Below are 24,150 nucleotides of genomic sequence, written 5' to 3' on the forward strand. Positions count from 1 at the left end.
CACTCTCAGTGAAGTAGGTGTATCTGTCTCTAAGTCACCAGTAAAGAGAAGACTCCATGAAAGTAAATACAAAGGGATCACATCTAGATGCAAACCATTCATCAATTCCAAAAATAGACAGGCCAGAGATACATTTGCTGAAAAACACCTCATGAAGCCAGCTCAGTTCTGGAAAAGTATTCTATGGACAGATGAGACAAAGATCAACCTGTACCAGAATGATGGGAAGAAAAAAAAGTGTGGAGAAGAAAGGGAACGGCACATGATCCAAGGCACACCACATCCTCTGTAAAACATGGTGGAGGCAACGTGATGGCATGGGCATGCATGGCTTTCAATGGCACTGGGTCACTTGTGTTTATTGATGACATAACAGCAGACAAGAGTAGCCGGATGAATTCTGCAGTGTACCGGGATATACTTTCAGCTCAGATTCAGCCAAATGCCGCAAAGTTGATCGGACGGCGCTTCATAGTACAGATGGACAATGACCCCAAGCATACAGCCAAAGCTACCCAGGAGTTCATGAGTGCTAAAAAGTGGAACATTCTGCAATGGCCAAGTCAATCACCAGATCTTAACCCAATTGAGCATGCATTTCACTTGCTCAAATCCAGACTTAAGATGGAAAGACCCACAAACAAGCAAGACCTGAAGGCTGCGGCTGTAAAGGCCTGGCAAAGCATTAAGAAGGAGGAAACCCAGCGTTTGGTGATGTCCATGGGTTCCAGACTTAAGGCAGTGATTGCCTCCAAAGGATTCGCAACAAAATATTGAAAATAAAAATATTTTGTTTGGGTTTGGTTTATTTGTCCAATTACTTTTGACCTCCTAAAATGTGGAGTGTTTGTAAAGAAATGGGACAATTCCTACAATTACTATCAGATATTTTTGTTCAAACCTTCAAATTAAATGTTACAATCTGCACTTGAATTCTGTTGTAGAGGTTTCATTTCAAATCCAATGTGGTGGCTGCAGAGCCCAACTCGCCAAAATTGTGTCACTGTCCACATATTTCTGGACCTAACTGTATATCCTCCATCTATATATTACACATACACACAGTATAGTCTCTGTATACACATATATATCCTCCATCTATATATTACACATATACACAGTATAGTCTCTGTATACACATATATATCCTCCATCTATATATTACACATATACACAGTATAGTCTCTGTATACACATATATATCCTCCATCTATATATTACACATACTCTAGTCTCTGTATACACATATATACATCCTCCATCTATATATTACACATACAGTATAGTCTCTGTATACATATATATATCCTCCATCTATATATTACACATACAGTATAGTCTCTGTATACATATATATATCCTCCATCTATATATTACACATACAGTATAGTCTCTGTATACACATATATACATCCTCCATCTATATATTACACATACAGTATAGTCTCTGTATACACATATATATCCTCCATCTATATATTACACATATACACAGTATAGTCTCTGTATACACATATATATCCTCCATCTATATATTACATATACATACAGTATAGTCTCTGTATACACATATAGATGGAGGATGTATATATATTACACATACAGTATAGTCTCTGTATACACGTATATACATCCTCCAGCTATATATTACACATACACACAGTATAGTCTCTGTACACACTCTTTAGGGTCACTTAGATATTTCCTTTTTTTTTTTTTTTTTTTTTTAAAATAAAAGCACTTTTTTCAGTGAAGCTAAAAAACAGAAATCCCCTCTATACATTGTAATGTGGTAAATGACTATTCCATCTTCAAACGTCCGGTGTTTAATGCAATATCTACATAGGTGTATAGAGGCCCATTTCCAACAACCACCACTCCAGTGTCTAATGGTACATTGTGTTTGCTGTGTTAGAAGACTAATGGATGTTTAGAAATCCCTTGGAAACCCTTGTGCAGGTATGTTAGCACAGCTGAAAATAGTTTTGCTGATTAGAGAAGCTATAAAACTGACCTTCCTTTGAGCTAGTTGAGAATCTGGAGCATTACATTTGTTGGTTCCATTAAACTCTCAAAATGGCCAGAAAAAGAGAACTTTCCTGTGAATCTCGACAGTCTATTCTTGTTCTTAGAAATGAAGGATATTCCATGCGAGAAATTGCCAAGAAACTGAAGATTTCCTACAACGGTGCGTACTACTCCCTTCAGAGGAGAGCACAAACAGGCTGTAACCAGAGTAGAGAGAAGTGGAGGCCGCGCTGCACAACTGAGGAGAGCACAAACAGGCTGTAACCAGAGTAGAGAGAAGTGGAGGCCGCGCTGCACAACTGAGGAGAGCACAAACAGGCTGTAACCAGAGTAGAGAGAAGTGGAGGCCGCGCTGCACAACTGAGGAGAGCACAAACAGGCTGTAACCAGAGTAGAGAGAAGTGGAGGCCGCGCTGCACAACTGAGGAGAGCACAAACAGGCTGTAACCAGAGTAGAGAGAAGTGGAGGCCGCGCTGCACAACTGAGGAGAGCACAAACAGGCTGTAACCAGAGTAGAGAGAAGTGGAGGCCGCGCTGCACAACTGAGGAGAGCACAAACAGGCTGTAACCAGAGTAGAGAGAAGTGGAGGCCGCGCTGCACAACTGAGGAGAGCACAAACAGGCTGTAACCAGAGTAGAGAGAAGTGGAGGCCGCGCTGCACAACTGAGGAGAGCACAAACAGGCTGTAACCAGAGTAGAGAGAAGTGGAGGCCGTGCTGCACAACTGAGGAGAGCACAAACAGGCTGTAACCAGAGTAGAGAGAAGTGGAGGCCGTGCTGCACAACTGAGGAGAGCACAAACAGGCTGTAACCAGAGTAGAGAGAAGTGGAGGTCGCGCTGCACAACTGAGGAGAGCACAAACAGGCTGTAACCAGAGTAGAGAGAAGTGGAGGCCGCGCTGCACAACTGAGGAGAGCACAAACAGGCTGTAACCAGAGTAGAGAGAAGTGGAGGCCGCGCTGCACAACTGAGGAGAGCACAAACAGGCTGTAACCAGAGTAGAGAGAAGTGGAGGCCGCGCTGCACAACTGAGGAGAGCACAAACAGGCTGTAACCAGAGTAGAGAGAAGTGGAGGCCGTGCTGCACAACTGAGGAGAGCACAAACAGGCTGTAACCAGAGTAGAGAGAAGTGGAGGCCGCGCTGCACAACTGAGGAGAGCACAAACAGGCTGTAACCAGAGTAGAGAGAAATGTAGGCCGCGCTGCACAACTGAGGAGAGCACAAACAGGCTGTAACCAGAGTAGAGAGAAGTGGAGGCCGCGCTGCACAACTGAGGAGAGCACAAACAGGCTGTAACCAGAGTAGAGAGAAATGGAGGCCGCGCTGCACAACTGAGGAGAGCACAAACAGGCTGTAACCACTAACCAGAGTAGAGAGAAGTGGAGGCCGCGCTGCACAACTGAGGAGAGCACAAACAGGCTGTAACCAGAGTAGAGAAGTGGAGGCCGCGCTGCACAACTGAGGAGAGCACAAACAGGCTGTAACCAGAGTAGAGAGAAGTGGAGGCCGCGCTGCACAACTGAGGAGAGCACAAACAGGCTGTAACCAGAGTAGAGGGAAGTGGAGGCCGCGCTGCACAACTGAGGAGAGCACAAACAGGCTGTAACCAGAGTAGAGAGAAGTGGAGCCGCGCTGCCCAACTGAGCAACAAGACACGTACATTACAGTCTCTAGTGTGAGAAATCCACGCCTCACAGGTCCTCAACTGGCAGCTTCATTAAATAGTACCTGCAAAACACCAGTGTCACCGTCTACAGTGAAGAGGCTACTCCGGGATGCCGGCCTTCAGGGCAGAGAGGCAAAGAAAAGCCATATCTCAGACTGGCTAATAAAAGGAAAAGATTAATATGGGCAAAAGAACACAGACACTGGACAGAGGAAGATTGGAAAAAGTGTTATGGGCAGACGAATCCAAGTGTGAGGTGTTTGGATCACACAGAAGAACATTTGTGAGACGCAGAACTACTGAAAAGATGCTGGAAGATGCCTGACACCATCTGTCAAGCATGGTGGAGGTCATGTGATGGTCTGGGGTTGCTTTGGTGCTGGTAAAGTGGGAGATTTGTACAAGGTAAAAGGGATTGTGAATAAGTTAGGCTATCACTCCATTTTGCAATGCCATGCCATACCCTGTGGACAGCGCTTAATTGGAGCCAATTTCATCCTACAACAGGACAATGACCCAAAGCCACCTCCAAATTATGCATGAACTATTTAGGGAAGAAGCCGGCAGCTGGTATCTATCTGTAATGGAGGGGCCCAGCCCCCAGACCTCAACCCTATAGAGCTGTTGTGGGAGCAGCTTGACCGTATGGTGCCAAAAAGTGCCCATCAACCAACCCAACTTGTAGAGGGGGGGGAAGCACGGGGGGAAATATCTCCAGATACCCCCGCAAATTACCAGCTAGAATGCCAGAGGTCTGCAAAGCTGGAATTGTGCAAAAGAGCATTCTGTGCCGAAAGCAAAGTGTGAAGAGAAATTATTATTACATGTAACAATCATTATTTCTAACCTCGTCACTGTATGGACGACACTTTCTATACATTATGCAACTCATGTGATAAATAAAAGTATGATTTTTCATGGAAAAGGGTGACCCCAAATTTTTAACTGTAGCGTATATACATCCTCCATCTATATTACACACACAGTACAGTCTCTGTACACACACACACACATATATATATATATAAATAACACTACAAGGCTCAGCATCCTCCATCCAAGAATGTATGCAGGAGTTTTTTGCCCAAAAACGTTTAAAAAAAAAAAAATTAAAAAAAAAATGACGTGGGCTTCGCCATATTTTTGTATGCTAGCCAGGTACAGTAGGCAGGTGCGGCTGCCCCCAACCCCCAGCTAGCTAGCTATTTGTACATGGCTGGGAACTACAAATATAGGGAAGCCTTTTTTTTTTTTATTATTTCATGAATTAACCCTAGAACGCGCAAGCAATTCAATCAACCAGAGAAAACAAATGACCTAGCAGGCCTGCGAGGCCCCAGGTATGCGTTCAAGGGTTAAAAAACAAAAAAAAACGACGTGGGCTTCGCCCAATTTTTATGTCCAGCCAGGTGCAACTAGGCAGCTGGGGATTGGAACCGCAGCACAGGGTGCCCAAGCTTTCTGGGCACCCCCTCTGTGAATTGCAGTCCGCAGCCGACCAAGAAAATGGCACCTTCATAGAAGAGCCATCTTCTGGCGCTGTATCCAACTCTTAGAGCTGCCCTGGTGCTGAAAGTCTCGCTGGGTAATAATGGTGTTAGGGCTAGTTGTGTATTATCAACTGGCCCTAAGCCCGAAAATTCATGGCGTCACGCCAATATTAGACATGGACACCATGAATTTCTAGTAAAGATAAAAAATACACACTGAAAAATATTTTTATTAGAAATAAAACACCACAATTAGTGACTCCATCTTTATTGAAATAAAGAACCCCCTTCCGCCGTAGTACTGGGTCTAGGGTCCCGCGATGTCCAATCCAGATCAAATATCATCTGATCGGTTTGATGGATGGCAAAGCGATCAGATGCATTAGGTTCAAGGATCTGAATCACATGACATCAGCTGATTGTATAAGAGCCGTTTACACAATCAGCTGATGCATCAGAAGAAAAATAAAAAATACTATACTTGCCTCTCTGCATACTCCCATCCGATCGCTCCAGGACCGGCTGGTAATTAGCTGATGTTGTCCCCTGACAGCATCAGCTGATCGTTTAAACCAGCTTGGCGGTAAAAAGCCAGCCTCACCGCTGGACTTAACTGTCAGCTGATCATTGGCAGGTCCTGGAGCGATCGGACGTTTCCCGGGAGTTTGCAGACAGCCGGAGCAGGGGTGGTGGTATCGGGAGACGGGAGCTGGAACCAGGGGTGGCGGTAGCGAGAGGATTCACTCTTCTGTGTTTACCAACACAAGAAAAGCTGGGTGAGTACAATCCTCTTCCTGTACACGTGACTGTACTACCCACCCCTTGCGTTTATAGCTGCGTCATTTTTAGTCATAGATACGCAGCTATATTTGCAATTTGCGTTTTTCACTGCGTTTTTGAACATCTCATTGAACTCAATGGGTGATAAACGCAGTGAAAAGCGCAGGAATAATTGACATGCTGCGTTTTTGTGGGCACCACAAAAACGCAGCTAAAAAAAACAGCTGTGTGCAGACAGGAAAAATGAAAACTCAGACTTTGCTGGTGAAGCAGTCATGCAGTTTTCTGAACAAAAACGCACCCGAAAAACGCGGTAAAAAAAAAAACGCCTAGTGCGCACATAGCCTTACATGACTTAAGCTCTGCCTCTAGGAGCCCGTTATGAACTGTTCTTGCCGGGCACTTCACCCCAGCAGCCATTTGCCATTCCTTTTGTAGGTCACTTTATGTCACCCTGTGGTTGCTGAGTGACACTCGAATAAGACGATAGTCATCCCGGTCAGTGGAGACTCGCTTTCACCCTCTGCCGGTCTGTAGCTTTGTTGTCTCCAATCTCTGCTGCTTGACCTTGTTGTAATGGACTGCCGTCTTAGAAATTTTAAAGATGGAGGCAACATGACGCTCACTGTATCCAGTAAAGCCAATATTGAGCCTTTTCCCTCACTGAACACTTTTCAACTCCTTTGCCATGCTTAAGGTTTTTTTTCAGTCCTATTACTTTTGGGCTATTACTAGCACTTGTTTTGCCTCCAGCTTGTCCTATTGCAGGAGGATTGTGAAGACCACAGCAGTGTTTCTTATACTTTCCCTCATTAAATAAGATTGGGTTCAGATGATCCCCTAATCAGAAGCTCATTAAGTAGAATGAGGTGACTCTGGTGGAATTCAGCTGACGCTGGAACGGCTGTCAGACATGAAGACACGCAGATTTGTAAAGAAGTATGCAGTGGTCTCTCAAGCCTGCTTTACACGAGACGATAGCACGAGCGATCGTACCCGCCCCCGTCGTTTTTGCGTCACGGGCAATTAGTTGCCCATGGCGCACAAACTCTTTTAACCCCCGTCACACGTACTTACCTTCCGGACGACCTCGCTGTGGGCGACGAACGTCCACTTCCTGGAGTGGGCGGGACGTTCAGCGTCACAGCGACGTCACACGGCTAATAGAAGCGGAGGGGCGGAGATGAGCGGGATGTAAACATCCCGCCCACCTCCTTCCTTTAATTAAGCAGTCGGGTGCTGCGGGAGGCAGGTAAATCTGGTGTTCATCGTTCCCATGGTGTCACACGGAGCAACGTGTGATGCCACGGAAACGATTAACAACCGCCGCCATTTTAATTAAATTATATGAAACCTAGCGACGAGTACACGACTCACGATTTGTGAGCGATACTGCGTCGCTAGGTGTCACATGAAACCACGTCGTGCGGTATGCCGGATGTGCGTCACGAAAACCGTGACTCCAAAGACATATCGCACAATCTATCGTCTCGTGTAAAGCCCGCTTTAAACCCTTCACGACTGGCCAATTTTGCACGTTCCGGTTTTTTTCACCATTCTTTTTCCGAGAGACTTTGTTATTTTTGAGTCAATCTGGTCATGTGAGGGCTCGTTTTTTGTGGGACGAACTGTACTTTTAAATGAAAGAAAGAGTTTTACCAGACAGTATACTGGAAATTGGCAAAAGAATTCCAAATGCTGAAAAACTGCAAAAAAAAGTGTGATTGCACTATTGTTTTTGAGATATTTTATTCAGTGTTTTTTTTCGGGATCTATGGCACAGTTATGGCTTATTTTTTGCATCTTGAGCTGACGTTTTTAAAGTACAATTTTTGCGCAGATGCTACGCTTTGATCGCCTGTTATTGCATTTTGCGCAAAATTTGTGGCAACCAAAAACATGTAATTTTGGTGTTTGGAATTTTTTTGCCGCTGTGCAGTTTACCGATCAGATTAATTGATTGTATATTTTGATAGATCGGGCATTTCTGAACACGACGATACCAAATATGTGCATATTATTTTATTATTCAAACCCTTTAATTTTCAATGGAGCGAAAGAGGGGTGATTTGAACTTTTAGATATTTTTGAAAACTTTTTATTTTTTTTTATTTTACAAGGTCCCCTAGGGGACTATAACGATCAGCAGTCTGATCACTCATTTATTTCTCCCGATCAGAGCTGCATCGCTCAGACCAGGAGCAATGATCACCTCTTGTAACAGCCAGTACTCGGCTGTTTGTTTACAGGACCTTAGTCATGTGAGCACAGGAGTCATCACATGACCCTGTACTACCAAGACAACCATCAGATCCACGTGATCACGTCACGTGAATTTCGGTATTGGCTTGTAAGAAAAGTTTCAGCGCGATTATAATGGCGCTGTTACTTATTGACAGCGCCATTTATAGGGGTTAAAAGGCACGGGCGGATAATGATTCAGCTTGTGCCTGGCAGGCACACATCAGCTTTATAAATGTGCGAGATGTGCACCGATCTTCCCAAGCTGCAAGCAGCAGCTGGGGAAGATTAACACTATGACCAATAGGATGTAATTTTACCGCCTGCGGTTGTTAAGGGGTTGAAGTTGAAGGAGTGGTCTGACAAATTCCAAAATGTTTTTTTTTAGGCTAATCTGTGCTGTATTGTCATAAAACACCTCTACATTATTTTTTTTGTTTTCTAACTTTTGTTCCTCTTGAATTATCCCTTTATTCTCTGCAGCCGCTTTATTTACTTGCAGCTCAACCAAACATGAAATCTTCCTATGCCAAACCTCACAGTCAGAGCTGGCACCGCCCAGCCTCACTGTCCAGCCCCGCCCTCTGCACACTCATTCGCTGTAAGTATTCTGCCCCAGCACTGACCTCTCATGGCTCCAGCAAAGATAGGCAGATAATAATAATAATAATTTTATTCATTTATATAGCGCTATTAATTCCACAGCGCTTTACATACATTGGCAACACTGTCCCCATTGGGGCTCACAATCTAGAGTCCCTATCTGTATGTCTTTGGAGTGTGGGAGGAAACCGGAGAACCCGGAGGAAACCCACGCAAACAGGGAGAACATACAAACTCCTTGCAGATGGTGTCCTTGGTGGGATTTGAACCCAGGACCCCAGCGCTGCAAGACTGCAGTGTCAACCACTGAGCCACCGTGCCCTGTCCCCATAATATAGTAATGTGCCCATACTGTAGTAATGTCCCCTTGGGCTCCTCTTCTTGTAGCAATGCTCCATCGTGTAGAATTATTTATTATAGCGCCATTTATTCTATGGCATGTTACAAGTGAAAAGGGTATACATAAAAACAAGTACAACACTCATTAAGAATACAAAACAGACTGGTACAGGAAGAGGACCCTGCCCACGAGGGCTCAGTCTATAGGAGGAGAGAGGACCCTGCCCGCGAGGGCTCACAGTCTACAGGAGGAGAGAGGACCCTGCCCGCGAGGGCTCACAGTCTACAGGAGGAGAGAGGACCCTGCTCGCGAGGGCTCACAGTCTACAGGAGGAGAGAGGACCCTGCCCGCGAGGGCTCACAGTCTACAGGAGGAGAGAGGACCCTGCACGCAAGGACTCACAGTCTACAGGAGGAGAGAGGACCCTGCCCGCGAGGGCTCACAGTCTACAGGAGGAGAGAGGACCCTGCTCGCGAAGGCTCACAGTCTACAGGAGGAGAGAGGACCCTGCCTACAAGGGCTCAGTCTACAGGGAATGGGTGATGGTACAATAGGTGAGGACAGAGATGGTTGCGCAGTGGTGTACTGAACAGAGGATTATTGCAGGTTGTAGGCTTGTTGGAAGAGTTGGGTTTTCAGGTTCCTCTTGAAGCTTTCCACGTTAGGAGAGTCTGATATGCTGAGTTAGAGCGTTCCAGAGTATGGGGGATGCACGGGAGAAATCTTGTACGCGACTGTGGGAAGAGGAGATAAGAGAGGAGTAGAGAAGGAGATCTTGTGAGGATCTGAGGTTGCATGCGGGTAGGTACCGGGAGACTAGGTCACAGATGTAGGGAGGAGACAGGTTGTGGATGGCTTTGTAGATCATGGTTATTGTTTTGAACTGGAGTCGTTGGGCGATGGGAAGCCAGTGAAGGGATTGGCAGAGTGGCGAGGCTGGGGAATAGCGAGGGGAGAGGTGGATTAAGCGGGCCGCAGAGTTTAGGATAGATTGGAGGGGTGCAAGAGTGTTGGAAGAGAGGCCAGAGAGCAGGAGGTTGCAGTAGTTGAGGCGGGAGATGATGAGGGCATGTACTAATGTTTTTACTGATTTTTGGTTAAAGAAAGCACGGATCCGGGAGATATTTTTGAGTTGTAGGCAGCATGAGGTAAAGAGGACTTGGATGTGTGGCTTGAAAAATGGAACAGAGTCGATGGTTACTCCGAGGCAACGAGCTTGTGAGACTGGGGAGAGGCTTGCTGGAGGAGTTGAATGAGGAAGAGGAAAGACGATGAATTCTGTTTTGTCCATGTTAAGCTTTAGGAATCGAGCAGAGAAGAAGGATGAAATAGCAGACAGACATTGTAGGATTCTGGTTAGTAGAGAGGTAGATCTGTGTGTCATCGTCATAGAGACGATACTGAATCCTTCTCACTTGTCCTCATTCCCTCGGTGCCCTGCCTCTTGCGGAAGCAGACCCCTTGCTGATTGCTGCCGATGCAGGGGCCGCAGCGGACAGCGCTGTATATCAGAGTACAGAGGCCTGGGCGCTGCACAGGGCCGAGCTCTCTATACAGCTTCTCCAGTGATCTGCTGATAGACTCTGATTGACCAGCGGTTGATCATAGCTGTATACAGAGCTCAACTCTGCAGAGCACCCAGGAATCTGTCATCTGATATAAAGCGCAGACTGCACAGCCCACGATCAGCAAGGAGGCCATAGGTCTGCGCGCCACAAGCATCAGGAGCCACTGCTGACAGCGCTGTGGAGACACGGGGCTCAGTGGGCGCTCTCGTCCACTAAAACCCGCCGCCTTTAGAAAGACAGCGTGGCTCAGGGCTCATCCCAACTGAACGCCGGCCTCCCTAACCGTGGGCGTAACACTACTCAGACAACACAGGGTGAGGGAACCACAATAATTAGACTTTATTGGATCCCCAAACAATTAACGGCACATAACACATAACCAGCAAAACACACAAATGTAACAGGCAACAGAGTCTCACCCTTCCGCTGGCTCACCAGGGATTTAGAATGTCCATGCCTCACAGGTTCTAAGCTGTCTGAGGTCTGCAAAGTCTGTAACAGGTGACTGAACTGTCCCAACCTGCGTGTCCTCCTTAGGTAGTCCTGGTTTGATGTTACAATCCTGGCAGCCGGAGTCGAAATCCCTAGGCTGTGGATATGGTCTCCAACCGGATCCGGAGTCCCTAGATTGAAGCCATAAGATGTCCTGATCCTCCAGTCAGCTCCAAAGAGCTTAGACTGGATCCATCAACCATCAACAACCACTGGTGGCTTAAAGAAGTCCTTTTTATAGCCACAACCTTCCCCTTGGATACACTGCGTCCTCATCGATTGGTTGGACAAGATTGCTTCTCCCATTGGAGGAATTTCAAGCTGCATTTACAATGTTCATTTAAATGATGTGCTTAGAAAGGCTGAGGGTGTACATGTAAACTGGGAGCCACTGATTAGACAATGGCTACTAAGGTAATTACATTATCAATACACAACTACAATACAATGGTTACTGGAAATGTATGGAGAACAATAGTCTAGCTTTCAGTGGCCAACACAATTACACTGAGTCAACAAGAGTCTTGTAAAAACAATGAGGGACTTCTCCCCCGTCTATAGACAATCTATCATGCTGTCTGGCTGGATTTTAAGAAACATTAACCCATGAGAGTCCATGTCGTCACATTCCTCCCCCTTCTTAATATTAGCCAGACATGATAGGCTTTCGATCATCCTTCTCCTCTTGACGGCATTGTCCTTTTTAATGGTGAGGTCAGCAACAGAGGCTTGCATCTATTCACCTCCCCCTGATTACCTCCCCCAAGTTGAGCAGCCATATTGTGGACAAGCACTAAGGTGGGGTCCATGAGTTGGGCCTGCACAAATCTCCCACTATCAATCCTCCCCCAGTCAATAGCCACAGTGTGGTTAGGCTTACTCACGGTTCTTGGCTCAGAAGTGGATGTTGGAGACCGGGAATGTAAACCATCCCTGGAAAAGATGTTAGAAAAATCCACATCATGGTCCTGCTTGGCTTGGAGGTGGGTGATGGCTGCTTCAAACTGACTGGATAGTCCTTGTCCTAGGTCATTCTCCAAAATGACTGGTGTGAGCAGGTAATTCACAAGCCCCACTTTCACTTCCCTTTGAGTGGTATCCAAAACATCAGGCTTGGTGGGGCCATCTATGAACCCCACTTCAACTTCCTCCTGGCTAGACCCCGAAACAACAGGTGTGGGGAGGCTGTCCATAAACTCCATATGGACCTCTTCCTGGTCAGACCCCAAAGTAACTGGTGTGGGGACGGTGTCCATAAGCTCCACATCAGCCTTGCTCTGATTAGTCTCCACAATGACAGGTGTGGGGAGGCTGTTCACAAGTCTCACATCAACCTCTCCCTGGTCCTTTCCCGAAATAACTGGTGTGGGGACGGTGTCCATAAGCTCCACATCAGCCTTGCTCTGGTCAGTCTCCACAATGACAGGTGTGGGGAGGCTGTTCACAAGTCTCACATCAACCTCTCCCTGGTCCTTTCCCGAAATAACTGGTGTGGGGACGGTGTCCATATGCTCCACATCAGCCTTGCTCTGGTCAGTTTCCACAATGAGAGATATGGGGAGGCTGTTCACAAACCCCACATCGATCACTTCCTGGTTGGTCCCCAAAATACCAGGTGTGGGGAGGCTGTCCTCAAGCTCCACCTCGACCTCTCCCTGGTCGGTCCTTAGGTCCAACTGCACACATGCCAGAGGGACGTCTGAGCGCTGGCCCTCAGCCAGGGAGATGGATAATTGGGAATCTGGTAAAGGGTCTTCTGGGGAAACAATAACTGGGCTTACCAGAGTGATGGAAGATCCAATGTCTCGAAGTCCCTGAGCCTGTATCTCACCGACCTTGACCGTCTGGATGTGGGGATGGAGGTTGGCTGGTGTACGGTGTCCGGCCTGCCGAAGGGTGTGGACTGGATAAACCACTTCCTCAGCTATTGGTGTTTCTTGGGAGTAGCATTCCTCAGGTCTCGTTGGTTCATCTCGGCATATGTTGACTGGTTGGAGTGGCAGACGGGCTCCAAGCATGCGGCCTCGGTTTTGGAGACAATCTTTATCTATATGTCCATTGCGCCCACATGTATAACAGCGCCATAGATTGGGAGAGTCACAGGCCCTGTTTGTAGTCCTTTGTTTTGGCGCAGCTTCTGCTGGGTAGCGGGACCATCCTTCTCGACCGGCTGGTGCTAGCAGTACGGCAGCTGGAATCCCATAAACATATTCCATAACCCAAGCCCTCTCTTCTCTTGAGGATCTAGGCCCCAATGCATCCAACAACGCTGTGGCTTGGGCCATTTTGGACAAAGTTGATTTCCGATTGTCACTAGATCCATGATGTGGCACATAGTTTAAATCCTCAGGGTCAATATCGGCGGGATCCTCATCGTCCTCTGCATCATTCTGGGCATCCCAACGGACTAATTTCTGGATCAAGGCTGACCGAGTCTCAGCGTTCCAGTAGATAATCTTTCGCCTCTGGCACATATCCTGTAGCATCCATTTACTGCAGCGGTCGTAACTCCTCTCTTGTCCTTGTCCCATGGCTGAGCTGGTGGGGTTGGACATGGCAGCGTCCGAAACCTGAATGCCTCCCCTATGGCCTGCTGGGTATGCTTATGTGCCTCCCTGGTTGTTGAGCCCTGGACGGTGTCCGAAAATGCCAGTCCACTGCAGCTCCCCTGGGTAAACCAGGCTGAGTAGTATCCCACTGCTGCCACCAATTGTGGAGACACGGGGCTCAGTGGGCGCTCTCGTCCACTAAAACCCGCCGCCTTTAGAAAGACAGCGTGGCTCAGGGCTCATCCCAACTGAACGCCGGCCTCCCTAACCGTGGGCGTAACACTACTCAGACAACACAGGGTGAGGGAACCACAATAATTAGACTTTATTGGATCCCCAAACAATTAACGGCACATAACACATAACCAGCAAAACACACAAATGTAACAGGCAACAGAGTCTCACCCTTCCGCTGGCTCACCAGGGATTTAGAATGTCCATGCCTCACAGGTTCCAAGCTGTCTGAGGTCTGCAAAGTCTGTAACAGGTGACTGAACTGTCCCAACCTGCGTGTCCTCCTTAGGTAGTCCTGGTTTGATGTTACAATCCTGGCAGCCAGAGTCGAAATCCCTAGGCTGTGGATATGGTCTCCAACCGGATCCGGAGTCCCTAGATTGAAGCCATAAGATGTCCTGATCCTCCAGTCAGATCCAAAGAGCTTAGACTGGATCCATCAACCATCAACAACCACTGGTGGCTTAAAGAAGTCCTTTTTATAGCCACAACCTTCCCCTTGGATACACTGCGTCCTCATCGATTGGTTGGACAAGATTGCTTCTCCCATTGGAGGAATTTCAAGCTGCATTTACAATGTTCATTTAAATGATGTGCTTAGAAAGGCTGAGGGTGTACATGTAAACTGGGAGCCACTGATTAGACAATGGCTACTAAGGTAATTACATTATCAATACACAACTACAATACAATGGTTACTGGAAATGTATGGAGAACAATAGTCTAGCTTTCAGTGGCCAACACAATTACACTGAGTCAACAAGAGTCTTGTAAAAACAATGAGGGACTTCTCCCCCCGTCTATAGACAATCTATCATGCTGTCTGGCTGGATTTTAAGAAACATTAACCCATGAGAGTCCATGTCGTCACAAGCGCTTTATATCAGATGACAGATTTCCAGGCGCTCTGCAGAGCTGAGCTCTGTATACAGCTGCTGCAATGATCCGCTGCTGGCCTCTGATTGGCCGGCGGCTGTTCATCGCTGTATATAGTGCTCTGTGCAGCGCTCAAGAATCAGTCATCTGATATACAGAGCTGACTGCTTGGGCCCCCAGCAAAAGCAGGGTACAGCAAGGGGGCCGGGGGCCACGGACCTACGCGCCACAAGCAGCATCGGGGCTGCATGCAGCATACAGGCAGCGAGACCACTCCACTATGGGATGTCTGGGAGGGTGCGGGCGAAGGGGGTGGGCCTGCCCAGCAGGGTGGCTACATGACATCGGCTGTGATACCCGTCATCAAAGTGAGCATAAGCTCCTGCCCCTGTCGACGTGACATCACACGAAGCAGGAAAATCGCGGCAGGAGCGGTCACATGACCACTCTGAGCCGGGGGAGAGGGGCTGACAGCAGCGCACTTACCTGCCCCAATGTAGCCCAATAGTGAAATGACAAGAAAAAGCCAAAATAAGCGGAAAAAAACCTTTAATTTTTGCCAGAGCTGTATATTACACATATACACAGTTTAGTCTCTGTATACACATATATACATCCTCCATCTATATATTACACATACACACAGTATAGTCTCTGTATACACATATATACATCCTGCATCTATATATTACACATACAGTATAGTCTCTATATACACATATATACATCCTCCATCTATATATTACACATACAGTATAGTCTCTGTATACACATATATACATCCTCCATCTATATATTACACATACAGTATAGTCTCTGTATACACATATATACATCCTCCATCTATATATTACACATATACACAGTATAGTCTCTGTATACACATATATACATCCTCCATCTATATATTACACATACAGTATAGTCTCTATATACACATATATACATCCTCCATCTATATATTACACATACAGTATAGTCTCTGTATACACATATATATCCTCCATCTATATATTACACATACAGTATAGTCTCTGTATACACATATATACATCCTCCATCTATATATTACACATATACACAGTATAGTCTCTGTATACACATATATACATCCTCCATCTATATATTACACATACACACAGTATAGTCTCTGTATACACATATATACATCCTCCATCTATATAGTACACATATACACAGTATAGTCTCTGTATACACATATATACATCCTCCATCTATATATTACACATACAGTATAGTCTCTATATACACATATATACATCCTCCATCTATATATTACACATACAGTATAGTCTCTGTATACACATATATATCCTCCATCTATATATTACACATACAGTATAGTCTCTGTATAAACATATATACATCCTCCATCTATATATTACACATACACAGTTTAGTCTCTGTATACACATATATACATCCTCCATCTATATATTACACATATACACAGTATAGTCTCTGTATATACATATATACATCCTCCATCTATATATTACACATACACACAGTATAGTCTCTGTATACACATATATACATCCTCCATCTATATATTACACATACAGTATAGTCTCTGTATACACATATATACATCCTCCATCTATATATTACACATACACAGTTTAGTCTCTGTATACACATATATACATCCTCCATCTATATATTACACATATACACAGTATAGTCTCTGTATACACATATATACATCCTCCATCTATATATTACACATACACACAGTATAGTCTCTGCATACACATATATACATCCTCCATCTATATATTACACATACAGTATAGTCTCTATATACACATATATATCCTCCATCTATATATTACACATACAGTATAGTCTCTGTATACACATATATACATCCTCCATCTATATATTACACATATACACAGTATAGTCTCTGTATATACATATATACATCCTCCATCTATATATTACACATACACACAGTATAGTCTCTATATACACATATATATCCTCCATCTATATATTACACATATACACAGTATAGTCTCTGTATACACATATATATATCCTCCATCTATATATTACACATACACACAGTATAGTCTCTATATACACATATATATCCTCCATCTATATATTACACATATACACAGTATAGTCTCTGTATACACATATATACATCCTCCATCTATATATTACACATACACACAGTATAGTCTCTATATACACATATATATCCTCCATCTATATATTACACATATACACAGTATAGTCTCTGTATACACATATATATATCCTCCATCTATATATTACACATACACACAGTATAGTCTCTGTATACACATATATACATCCTCCATCTATATATTACACATACAGTATAGTCTCTGTATACACATATATACATCCTCCATCTATATATTACACATACAGTATAGTCTCTATATACACATATATATCCTCCATCTATATATTACACATACACACAGTATAGTCTCTATATACACATATATATCCTCCATCTATATATTACACATATACACAGTATAGTCTCTGTATACACATATATACATCCTCCATCTATATATTACATATACACACAGTATAGTCTCTATATACACATATATATCCTCCATCTATATATTACACATATACACAGTATAGTCTCTGTATACACATATATATATCCTCCATCTATATATTACACATACACACAGTATAGTCTCTGTATACACATATATACATCCTCCATCTATATATTACACATACAGTATAGTCTCTGCATACACATATATACATCCTCCATCTATATATTACACATACAGTATAGTCTCTATATACACATATATATCCTCCATCTATATATTACACATACAGTATAGTCTCTGTATACACATATATACATCCTCCATCTATATATTACACATACACAGTTTAGTCTCTGTATACACATATATACATCCTCCATCTATATATTACACATATACACAGTATAGTCTCTGTATACACATATATACATCCTCCATCTAAATATTACACATACAGTATAGTCTCTATTTACACATATATATCCTCCATCTATATATTACACATACAGTATAGTCTCTGTATACACATATATATCCTCCATCTATATATTACACATACAGTATAGTCTCTGTATACACATATATATCCTCCATCTATATATTACACATACAGAATAGTCTCTGTATACACATATATATCCTCCATCTATATATTACACATACAGTATAGTCTCTGTATACACATATATACATCCTCCATCTATATATTACACATATACACAGTATAGTCTCTGTATACACATATATACATCCTCCATCTATATATTACACATACACACAGTCAGGGCTGTGGAGTCGGAGTCGGAGTCGTGGAGTCGGAGTCGGAGCTCATTTTGGTGGAGTCTGAGTCGGAGTCGGTATAAAATGCACCGACTCCGACTCCTAAAATATATAATAAATTGGGGACAGGAGTGCAATGCAGAATGTGCTGAATATTTTACTAAATAATAACATTTAGTATAATGCTTATATTTAAGTGAAAAATTTATTGTAGTACAATGTGAACATCAGACATTTAATTGTTTTTATGATACAATAATCAAGATATTTGGATAGAACATAAAATATTTATTGGAATACAACTTTAGAACACAAAAAACTAATAAATTGTAAATATGTAAAATATATATATATATATATATATATATATATATATATATATATATATATATATATATACAGTGTATATACACACACAAGATATATATGTAATCTACTGTATATTACATAGTGTATTACATATTTACAATTTATTACAGTTTTTTGTGTTCTAAAGTTGTATTCCAATAAATATATTTTATGTTCTATCCAAATATCTTGATTATTGTATCATAAAAATTATTAAATGTCTGATGTTCACATACACATATTCATGTACTACAATAAATTTTTCATTTAACTATAAGCAATATATGTAGGAGTCGGAGTCGGAGCCGGAGTCTGAGTCGGTGCAAGAGAATTTGAGGAGTCGGAGTCGAAGGTTTGGCTTACCGACTCCACAGCCCTGCACACAGTATAGTCTCTGTATACACATATATACATCCTCCATCTATATATTACACATACACACAGTATAGTCTCTGTATACACATATATATCCTCCATCTATATATTACACATACAGTATAGTCTCTGTATACACATATATACATCCTCCATCTATATATTACACATACAGTATAGTCTCTGTATACACATATATACTTCCTCCATCTATATATTACACATATACACAGTTTAGTCTCTGTATACACATATATACATCCTCCATCTATATATTACACATACAGTTTAGTCTCTGTATACACGTATATACATCCTCCATCTATATATTACACATATACACAGTTTAGTCTCTGTATACACGTATATACATCCTCCATCTATATATTACACATACAGAATAGTCTCTATACACATATATACATCCTCCTTCTATATATTACACATACAGTATAGTCTCTGTATACACATATATACATCCTCCATCTATATAGTACACATATACACAGTATAGTCTCTGTATACACATATATATCATCCATCTATATATTACACATACAGTATAGTCTCTGTATACACATATATACATCCTCCATCTATATATTACACATATAGTATAGTCTCTGTATACACATATATACATCCTCCATCTATATATTACACATATACACAGTTTAGTCTCTGTATACACGTATATACATCCTCCATCTATATATTACACATATACACAGCATAGTCTCTGTATACACATATATACATCCTGCATCTATATAGTACACATATACACAGTATAGTCTCTGTATACACATATATACATCCTCCATCTATATAGTACACATATACACAGTATAGTCTCTGTATACACATATATACATCCGCCATCTATATATTACACATACAGTATAGTCTCTGTATACACATATATACACCCTCCATCTATATATTACACATATACACAGTATAGTCTCTGTATACACATATATACATCCTCCATCTATATATTACACATATACACAGTATAGTCTCTGTATACACATATATACATCCTCCATCTATATATTACACATACAGTATAGTCTCTGTATACACATATATACATCCTCCATCTATATATTACACATACAGTATAGTCTCTGTATACACATATATACATCCTCCATCTATATATTACACATATACACAGTATAGTCTCTGTATACACATATATACATCTTCCATCTATATATTACACATACAGAATAGTCTCTATACACATATATACATCCTCCATCTATATATTACACATACACAGTATAGTCTCTATACACATATATACATCCTCCATCTATATATTACACATACAGTATAGTCTCTATATACACATATATATACATCCTCCATCTATATATTACACATACACAGTATAGTCTCTGTATACACATATATCCTCCATCTATATAGTACACATATACACAGTATAGTCTCTGTATACACATATATACATCCTCCACCTATATATTACACATACAGTATAGTCTCTGTATACACATATATACATCCTCCATCTATATATTACACATATACACAGTATAGTCTCTCTATACACATATATATCCTCCATCTATATAGTACACATATACACAGTATAGTCTCTGTATACACATATATACATCCTCCATCTATATATTACACATATACACAGTATAGTCTCTGTATACACATATATATCCTCCATCTATATATTACAAATACAGAATAGTCTCTGTATACACATATATACATCTTCCATCTATATATTACACATACAGAATAGTCTCTATACACATATATACATCCTCCATCTATATAGTACACACAGTATAGTCGTTGAATACACATATATATCCTCCACCTATATATTACACAGACACAGTATTGTCTCTGTATACAAATATATACATCCTCCATCTATATATATTACACATACAGAATAGTCTCTGTATACACATATATACATCTTCCATCTATATATTACACATACAGTATAGTCTCTGTATACACATACATACACAATCTATATATTACACATACAGTATAGTCTCTATACACATATATACATCCTCCATCTATATATTACACATACAGAATAGTCTCTGTATACACATATATACATCCTCCATCTATATATTACACATACAGAATAGTCTCTGTATACACATATATACATCCTCCATCTATATATTACACATACAGTATAGTCTCTGTATACACATATATATCCTCCACCTATATATTACACATACACACAGTATAGTCTCTGTATACACATATATACATCCTCCATCTATATATTACACATACACACAGTATAGTCTCTGTATACACATATATACATCCTCCATCTATATATTACACATACAGTATAGTCTCTGTATACACATATATACATCCATCTATATATTACACACACAGTATAGTCTCTATACACATATATACATCCTCCATCTATATATTACACATAGTATAGTCTCTGTATACACATATATAAATCCTCCATCTATATATTACACATAGTATAGTCTCTGTATACACATATATACATCCTCCATCTATATATTACACATAGTCTTTGTATACACATATATACATCCTCCATCTATATATTACACATACACACAGTATAGTCTCTGTATACACATATATATCCTCCATCTATATATTACACATACAGAATAGTCTCTCTATACACATATATCCTCCATCTATATATTACACATACAGTATAGTCTCTATATACACATATATAAATCCTCCATCTATATATTACACATACAGAATAGTCTCTGTATACACATATATCCTCCATCTATATATTACGCATACAGTATAGTCTCTGTATACACATACATACATCTATATAGTACACATAGTATAGTCTTTGTATACACATATACATCCATCTATATAGTACACATACAGTATAGTCTCTATACACATCCTCCATCTATATAGTACACAGTATAGTCTTTGTATACACATATATACATCCTCCATCTATATTGTACACATACAGTATAGTCTCTGTATACACATATATATCCTCCATCTATATTGTACACATACAGTATAGTCTCTGTATACACATATATATCCTCCATCTATATTGTACACATACAGACAGTATAGTCTTTGTATACACATACATACATACATCTATATAGTACAAATACAGTATAGTCTCTATACACATCCTCCATCTATATAGTACACACAGTATAGTCTTTGTATACACATATATACATCCTCCATCTATATATTACACATACACACAGTATAGTCTCTGTATACACATATATACATCCTCCATCTATATTGTACACATACAGTATAGTCTCTATACACATATATACATCCTCCATCTATATATTACACATACACATATATACATCCTCCATCTATATTGTACACATATAGTCTCTATACACATCCTCCATGTATATAGTACACATACACAGTATAGTCTCTGTATACACATACATCCTCCATCTATATTGTACACATACAGACAGTATAGTCTTTGTATACACATATATACATCCATCTATATATTACACATACAGAATAGTCTCTATACACATATATACATCCTCCATCTATATATTACACATACAGAATAGTCTCTATACACATATATACATCCTCCATCTATATATTACACATACAGAATAGTCTCTATACACATATATACATCCTCCATCTATATATTACACATACAGAATAGTCTCTATACACATATATACATCCTCCATCTATATTACACATACAGAATAGTCTCTATACACATATATACATCCTCCATCTATATAGTAGACACAGTATAGTCTCTGTATTCACATATATACATCCTCCATCTATATATTACACATACAGTATAGTCTCTGTATACATATATATATATCCTCCATCTATATATTACACATACAGTATAGTCTCTGTATACACATACATACACAATCTATATATTACACATACAGTATAGTCTCTATACACATATATACATCCTCCATCTATATATTACACATACAGAATAGTCTCTGTATACACATATATACATCCTCCATCTATATATTACACATACAGAATAGTCTCTGTATACACATATATACATCCTCCATCTATATATTACACATACAGTATAGTCTCTGTATACACATATATACATCCATCTATATAGTACACATACAGTATAGTCTTTGTATACACATATATACATCTATATAGTACACACAGTATAGTCTCTATACACATCCTCCATCTACATATTACACACAGTATAGTCTCTATACACATATATACATCCTCAATCTATATAGTTTACACATATATACATCCTCCATCTATATAGTACACATACAGTATAGTCTCTGTATACACATATATACATCCATCTATATAGTACACATACAGTATAGTCTCTGTATACACCTATATACATCCATCTATATAGTACACATACAGTATAGTCTCTGTATACACATATATACATCCATCTATATAGTACACATACAGTATAGTCTCTGTATACACATATATACATCCATCTATATAGTACACATACAGTATAGTCTCTGTATACACATATATACATCCATCTATATAGTACACATACAGTATAGTCTCTGTATACACATATATACATCCATCTATATAGTACACATACAGTATAGTCTCTGTATACACATATATACATCCATCTATATAGTACACATACAGTATAGTCTCTGTATACACATATATACATCCATCTATATAGTACACATACAGTATAGTCTCTGTATACACATATATACATCCATCTATATAGTACACATACAGTATAGTCTCTGTATATACACATATATACATCCATCTATATAGTACCCATACAGTATAGTCTCTATACACACACATTTCCCCCATCTATCCCCTCCCCACTCCACAGCACAGCCTCCTTCCTATACGTTCACTCTCCCCTCGGCCGCCATCTTGTCTGTTCCTCACCTGCGCGCTTTCTGCTGCACTCCGGGCTCCACTCAGCGGTCACAATCCGTCTCCATCCGTCTCTGCGGGAGGGAAAAAAGATGCGCTGCAGTCGCGGGTGGAGGCAGCGGGCGGCCCGGAGGCGGGGGACACCCTGATATGGCCGCTGTGCTCCGGCGACAAAAACACTTCCCTGTCAACGAGACTGAGCCG

General features: G+C 41.2%; 1 protein-coding gene across 1 annotated transcript in view; it reads right to left on the minus strand.

The window, feature by feature from the left end:
• Positions 1-24,150, minus strand: part of SRCAP (Snf2 related CREBBP activator protein) — a 139,531-nt gene extending 115,381 nt beyond the window's left edge. The window contains 1 exon segment of the mRNA XM_075318692.1: positions 23,959-24,150. The gene's annotated coding sequence lies outside the window, so the exon portion shown is untranslated.

The sequence above is a fragment of the Anomaloglossus baeobatrachus genome, chromosome 7, assembly GCF_048569485.1.
Source record: "Anomaloglossus baeobatrachus isolate aAnoBae1 chromosome 7, aAnoBae1.hap1, whole genome shotgun sequence".
Taxonomy (NCBI): domain Eukaryota; kingdom Metazoa; phylum Chordata; class Amphibia; order Anura; family Aromobatidae; genus Anomaloglossus; species Anomaloglossus baeobatrachus.